The 6,511-nt window shown below is 38.6% G+C and overlaps 1 non-coding gene and 1 pseudogene across 1 annotated transcript; one reads left to right on the top strand and one right to left on the bottom strand.

Annotated features, from left to right (window-relative positions):
- Positions 1-1,494: 1,494 nt before the first annotated feature.
- LOC143675589 (immunoglobulin heavy variable 4-59 pseudogene) lies at positions 1,495-2,010 on the bottom strand (annotated as a pseudogene).
- A 3,023-nt stretch (positions 2,011-5,033) lies between these two features.
- On the top strand, positions 5,034-5,136 carry LOC143678517 (U6 spliceosomal RNA). The gene has a single exon (XR_013173315.1). It is a non-coding gene; the product is annotated as a U6 spliceosomal RNA (small nuclear RNA).
- The last annotated feature ends 1,375 nt before the right edge of the window (positions 5,137-6,511 follow it).

A 6,511-nucleotide genomic window follows, 5' to 3' on the forward strand; every position in this document is an offset into this window, starting at 1 on the left:
GGATCTGTCCTGTAGCTATTTGTTTAAGAGTGCATTGAAAACTGCTTTTTTTTGTTACCTTGTACATATGTCATACAATATTAAAAAGCTAAAAATTACAAAGTAAAGACAGAGTCCATCATGGAATATATGTCTAGTACCACTTACCCTCTGTTCAGTGAGGAATAACATCCATAATGTGCAGAATTCTCTAAAATTGGCAGCTAATGACACTGCTGTTGAATCAATGCATATTGGGAGGAAAATCTGGAAAAATGGCACTACCCTAGGAATGGTGCAAGAATCCTTGGTAGATCATGCCTTGCCTCATGAGGAAGGACAGGGGCACATGGGTGGTGTTTCCACCACTGTCTAATCTGCTCATATCCCAGCCTCTCCCCAGGAATTTTGCATTCACAGTGTCCAATTGTCAAGAAACCAGGTATGCCCCAGAGGAAGGTCGTGTTTTGAACGGGTCCCACTGCCCTTGCACTGGGTCCAATAGATGTGCTTGGGCCTGCAGAGTAGGGACAGGAATTCTCATTCCTTAAAGACAAGTGACAGCTATGGGAAAATTGCTTCCCAGATTCAGATACAGGAATGAGGGAGTTAGAGACAAGTGTGTCTGCCCAGGAAGCACAGGGTAGACCTGCCCTCCTTGTGAGGACCTCAGGGAAGATCTGCCTTCAGAAGCCTGTGGCTGTGCAGAGACCATAAACAGTGTGTCAAGTTCCTTCAGGTGACATTACCTACTTCAAAGAAATCTATCACAGAGAGCTTAACACTATAATTATAGAAAACTATTTGTTGATTTTAGGGAAAAACGACGTGTGGTATTCTTGATTGGCACAAGCATAAAAATTAGAAGGCATTTATTAATTGTGAACCTGATATTTTTAAATTATAAAGATATCTATTGATTGTGAACCTGATATTACATTACAAATCAAATAATTTACATTGAGAGTCTGTGTGTGTGTGAGTGTGATACAATGAGGGCATTTTATGTAATGAACGCACACAATGTAAGGGTCTTAGTAAAAGTGCAGGGACCTGGTCTTTGAGGCCACATGAAAGGGAGGATGAAATGGACTCACTTGACGTTGCTCCTTGGGAGAGCCAGGCTTTCCCACCTTCTCCACTTCTTCTCAGGTTCTGGGGCTCTATATGATGGTGGGTGGGGGATTATTTGATGAATATTTTCAGAAAAGTGAGTTAAGTTGAAAGAAACAACTACATGGGGAGGATAAATGCAAGGTTTCTTTTTCTGACTTTCAGACACTTTCAGAAATGAGACAACTCCCATAATTTACATAAAATTTTATTAGGTATTTATGTACACATGTACTAAACATGCATTTGGTAACACAAAAATAATTTTCTCAGTTTGAATGTTATATAAAACATTGCACTGCTTATGAAAGATGCAATCGCTCTTGTGGGAGTTACTTATTGTGAAGAAGGAAGAGGGAAACCCAGGCAAACCCACGATTTTCCCTGCACGCCCTCTGCTGGTCACGAGCACCTCCTGCAGCCCAGCCTCCTGTGCAGGAGGGGAGGTTTCTGTCTGGGCTCAGACTGACTTCCCCTCGCTGTGTCTCTTGCACAGCAATAGGTGCCCGTGTCCTCGGTGCTCAGGCTGTTCAGCTTTAAATAAACTTCATTCTTAGAGGTGTCTCTGGAGATGCTGAGTCGTGACTGAAGGACTGGGTTCTTGTATGTATTTCCTCTATAACCCATAAGCCTGACCCACTCCAGCCGCTTTCCTGGAGCCTGGCAGATCCAGCTCACACCATAGTTATTTACAGAGTTTCCAGAAACAGTGCAGGTGAGGGACAGGGTCTGCGATGGCTTCACCAGTCCAGGTCCCGACTCCCGCAACTGCACCTGGGACAGGACACCTGGGAACAAGGAGAACCACAGTGAGTCATGTTCTCATTTCCATCACCCCATTACCTTCATATCTGAGTCCCTGAGACACTTACATCTCGGAGCTGCCATGAGAAAGAAGAAGAACCACGAGGGTTGCATGTTTGTTGATGATGCCGGTGATGTCCTGGGAATATTATCCAGACAGAGGAGGAACTTGAATTTAAGTAAATGTGGGCTTTGGGTTCATCTCTTTTCAGAAGTGGTGATCTGCATTGGGGAGGTGACTCTGTACATAAAATAAAACAAATGAAGGGAGGACCTTTTATCAGGGCACATTTGGAGGAGGATGCTGGCTGAGGCCTTGGAGAACAGAGTCTGCTGCCTGAGGTCAACTCATTAATCCATTGTTCCTTTAATTTCAGTCAGGAAATGTGTTGAATAGGAGATAGAAGGGGCCCAGGGTCAATAATGGCTCTTGGAATATAGTCCCAGTGCCCCTACTCCCAGGGATATATATACACACACATACATACACGAACATATTTCTGTATGTGTTTATGTACATATATGTTCCTAACCTATGGAATATATAATATAAAATATGATTGTATTAGATCTCAGTGTTTGCTTTCAGTCGAAGGAAGGGTGCTTGACATCATTGTCTCCAGTTTGTTGATATTATTCCTTAATTACAACTTTATGTCTAAAGTTTTTGTAAGTTGTCAGTGCTTTTTGCCATTCTGCCATGGGAGCCAGAAAGGACCTGTGTGTTCACAAACTTCTCACAACCATCATTGCTGAAGCACCAGTTGACCTGGTCCTGCCCTGCACATCACACTAGTGTATGGGGTTGGTCAAAACCACTGACCTTTGGTTCCTTCACCTGAATACTGACTGGTTTTGATCCACTCATCTCTAATATGTCTAACTTACCATATCTTGAAAATAACTTGAAAGAAAATTGCAAACTGGATTCTCAGTAATATTAATTAATGATTAAGTAATAAATATGGGACTTAATAATATCTAGGCTGGTTCCTAGCTGTTAACACAGCAATATGATGTAAAAAGGTGTGGCCTAGATATGAAAATCACCGTTAATTATGGCAAGAGTTGGGGACAAAGGACATCACCATAAAGAATGTTCCAAAATTAGGATCTGATGCCTGAGACATTTAGAAATTCCGTGGATGCAGCAGCTGTGATGGGAGGTGGCAGCAGGAAAATGAATTCAACATATGAAGTAAATTTGGTCAATGTGAGCACACTGAAGGGCAGGATGTGTTCCCAGCTTGCAACCTGCCCTATGGAATTTGGACTTGTGCTGTGCCCTCCAGTAGAGACTTCACTCTGCAGAGGGTAACAAAACAGATGTTTTCCTAAGATATTAGTTAGGTTCTCTTGGGGAACAGAACCAAAAGTAGGTATCTATAACTATTAGGAATTACCTCACATGACTGTAGGGATGCACAAGACATTTTTATAAATCTCATATTACAGATCTCTCCTGTTGGTTCTGTTTCTCTAGAGATGGCTGACAAACATACATTAATAATTGCCTTCTAAGCCCTCATTGTAAACATCTTTAATATCCATATTTTAACAATATCCCTTCAAAGAAATCTAGGCTTTTCTAGAAAAGTGTCAAGTGACTTAAAATTCATCTACCCTCTTCCATCACAAAATTCCATATCCTATTCCACATATTCAGGTATTTTTAATAGGAGCATCCCTCTTCTGGTAAAAATTTTTTTAAAAGGTGACTTATTTGACACATTGCTATGGCAAATTCCACATAGTGAAGTTGGCTTAAACATTAGAATTGTATTATCTCATGGTTTAAGAGGCTACAAAGTTTTTTACCTGGGTCAGTAGGAATCTGAGCTGACTACAGAAAACTTTGATTTCCCTTCGTTTATTCACTGCTTCTCAATAAAATCTGTTGCCTCTTCTTTCTGTTCCAAGTCCCTGATGACTTCCTAGTTCTGTTTTTTTTCTTTATTTTTAGTCCAACAGTAATCTGGAACAAGACCCGACATTATTCAATTGGGTCACATCTTAACTTAAAATAATGTCTGCATGGGATTCTATTTCTCGTGTGTTCACACTCACATAAATATAGATTGACATTAAGGAAATGTATAAATTATATAATATAATTCAACATTTCACAGGTGGTACTATCAGATAGATACCTGGCTGGTTAAATTTAAACAGTGATGGTCTATCAAACTTAACATATGGGTCTGGGTACCTGGATCTATTCAGCAAAATTATTGTATAGGAAACCACTTGTATTATTTTCCTAGGGCTATTGACATAAATCAACATGAACTTCCTTTCTTAAAAACATAAATGGGGGACAGGCCAAAGTGACTCAGCAGGTAGAGTTTTTGCCTACCATGACAGAGACCCGTATTCAATTCCTAGAGAATGCCCATGAAAAAAAAGAGAAAAAATAAAAGGAAAAGAAAACATATGAATGAATGGCAGCAATGTTCTGGAAGTCAGAAATCTGAACCCAAGGTGTTGACAAGGAAATGCTCACTCTGAAGCTTATAAGGGAAAATAGTTTCTCTGCTATTCTAGTTTCTAATGTTTTGTTGGAAATCCCTGATATTCCATGACTTGTACCTACAACATTTCTAGCATTGCCTCTGTCTTCATTTGGCTTTCATCTCTCTATGACTTGTTGTCTACTCTCTTTGTTTATAAGGGTACCAGCAGCATAGGATTTTGGGACAAACCAACATCAATATGTTCTCACTTTAACTTTGTTAACTTCATCTTCAATGATACTATTTTCCAAATAGGACTACATACTGATGTCCTGGGAAAGGACATAAACCTATCAATTTGGGGAAACGCAATACAACTGAAAGAACTATATTTTTCCTTGTGTATGACTCTGATTCATGGGATGTAGCAGGTATTTATTTGGGATTAACCCAAACAGTTATTGGAAAAGTGTGTGGAAGAGAGATAGGACATTGGAAGATGTTCTTTCATCATACGATAAGCATGTAAACATCCCTGAATTCAACTTATTTGGGTATTCAAGATACAACTGACAATTTCATCAAACTTTGGGTTTCAGAATTGGGGAATTGGGAAATTCACCTCAAATGTAAGAATTTTTCATTGACATTAGCTTTGCAATCAATAACTCCTTCATTCTGTTCTTGCTTCTGCAGCATATATACTAAATTTGGAATGATACGGAGATGATTACCATATCCCCTGTGAAAAGATGATGTGCAAATTTGTGAAGATTTCCATGCATCTGGACAATCAGTATCATAAATTCAGACAAAAAGATAGGAAAAAGATTTCAAAAAAATTAGCCAGTGTATCAGGGATTTGAGTGAAAGCATGAAGAACACATACATATATGTTATATGAATCCCAAAAAGAAAAGAGAAATAAAAAGAAGAAGAAAGACTACTTAAGGAAATAATAGCTGAAATTTCCCAGCTCTTATGAAAGATATGAAGATACTTGCCTAAGAGAAAAGTTTGCCATGTCCGGGCAAGTGACTGAGATTTAAACAAAGTTACTGAGTGTGATGCAGATTCCAGTTACATACAGACAAGTGTCCTAATACATCATGCAGAAAGATGTCAGAATTACCTTCACGATAAAGGTGAATTGTAGGCTTGGGGTGTGTTAGCCAGCTCAGTGTACATTTCCAATTGCAATGTATTAATATGTTAGATATTCAAATGGAAATATGACATTAATTTTAAGCATATCACATAAAAGTAGAAGAACCATTTAACTCATTTAAAGATAAGCGTGTATGCTTACAGGAATGCATGAGGTTGGCTAGGGTTGTCTTCTTGGAGAAGCTCAAGGAGATCTGACTCCAGGATAATCACTCCTGCCAAGGTCATTACAGTAATCATATCTGCCGACCCCAGTTATATTAACAGGTAACTCATAACTGGTTGATAGTGATCAAGTCTTTTCTATTCTCATTGATAGTTCTGGTATTTTTCACTGATTATGGAGAGAACATTGTTGAAATGTCTAACTATACTTATATATTTGAATAAATCTTGTATCACTGAAAGTCATTAGCTTTCTATACATCAAATCATCATTGTTTGGTTAATACATATTTAGTACTAATAGATCTAACTGATGAACTATAAGCTCATGACTGAGGAAGAGTATCTCTCTGAATAGTAATTGCTGAGATATTTGGAACCAATTCTGGTTCCACATAGAGACACACCATCATTTTATATTCTCCAACACTGTGTAGTCACTTTATACAGTGATGAGATTTAGATGAGATTCAGGGTTTGAGTTCATGATGTGATTAATTGAAATTTTGGGAATGTTGAGATGAGGTGAATTTATTTTGCAGGAAATGAGAGATTTAGTAAAAGTCTTATTGAGGAAGGCATTTTGCCTGTATAGTCCTGTTTAATTTTCAATTATTGTATTTCATGAGCATGCATCAGTATGGAGGCTGTTTAAACATTCCCAGACACACACACCCAACAATTCTGGAAAATACATTTCCTTTAACTTTGATATTCCAGAAATCTATTCCTTACAATCCTTGGCTCCTGTTCCCTTTCTCCATCTTCAAACTCAACAAGGTAGGGTGTTGCTTGAGTCATCAAACTGCCTCTTCTTCTGAAAGAGTATG

Source organism: Tamandua tetradactyla, chromosome 3 (assembly GCF_023851605.1).
Source record: "Tamandua tetradactyla isolate mTamTet1 chromosome 3, mTamTet1.pri, whole genome shotgun sequence".
Classification (NCBI taxonomy): domain Eukaryota; kingdom Metazoa; phylum Chordata; class Mammalia; order Pilosa; family Myrmecophagidae; genus Tamandua; species Tamandua tetradactyla.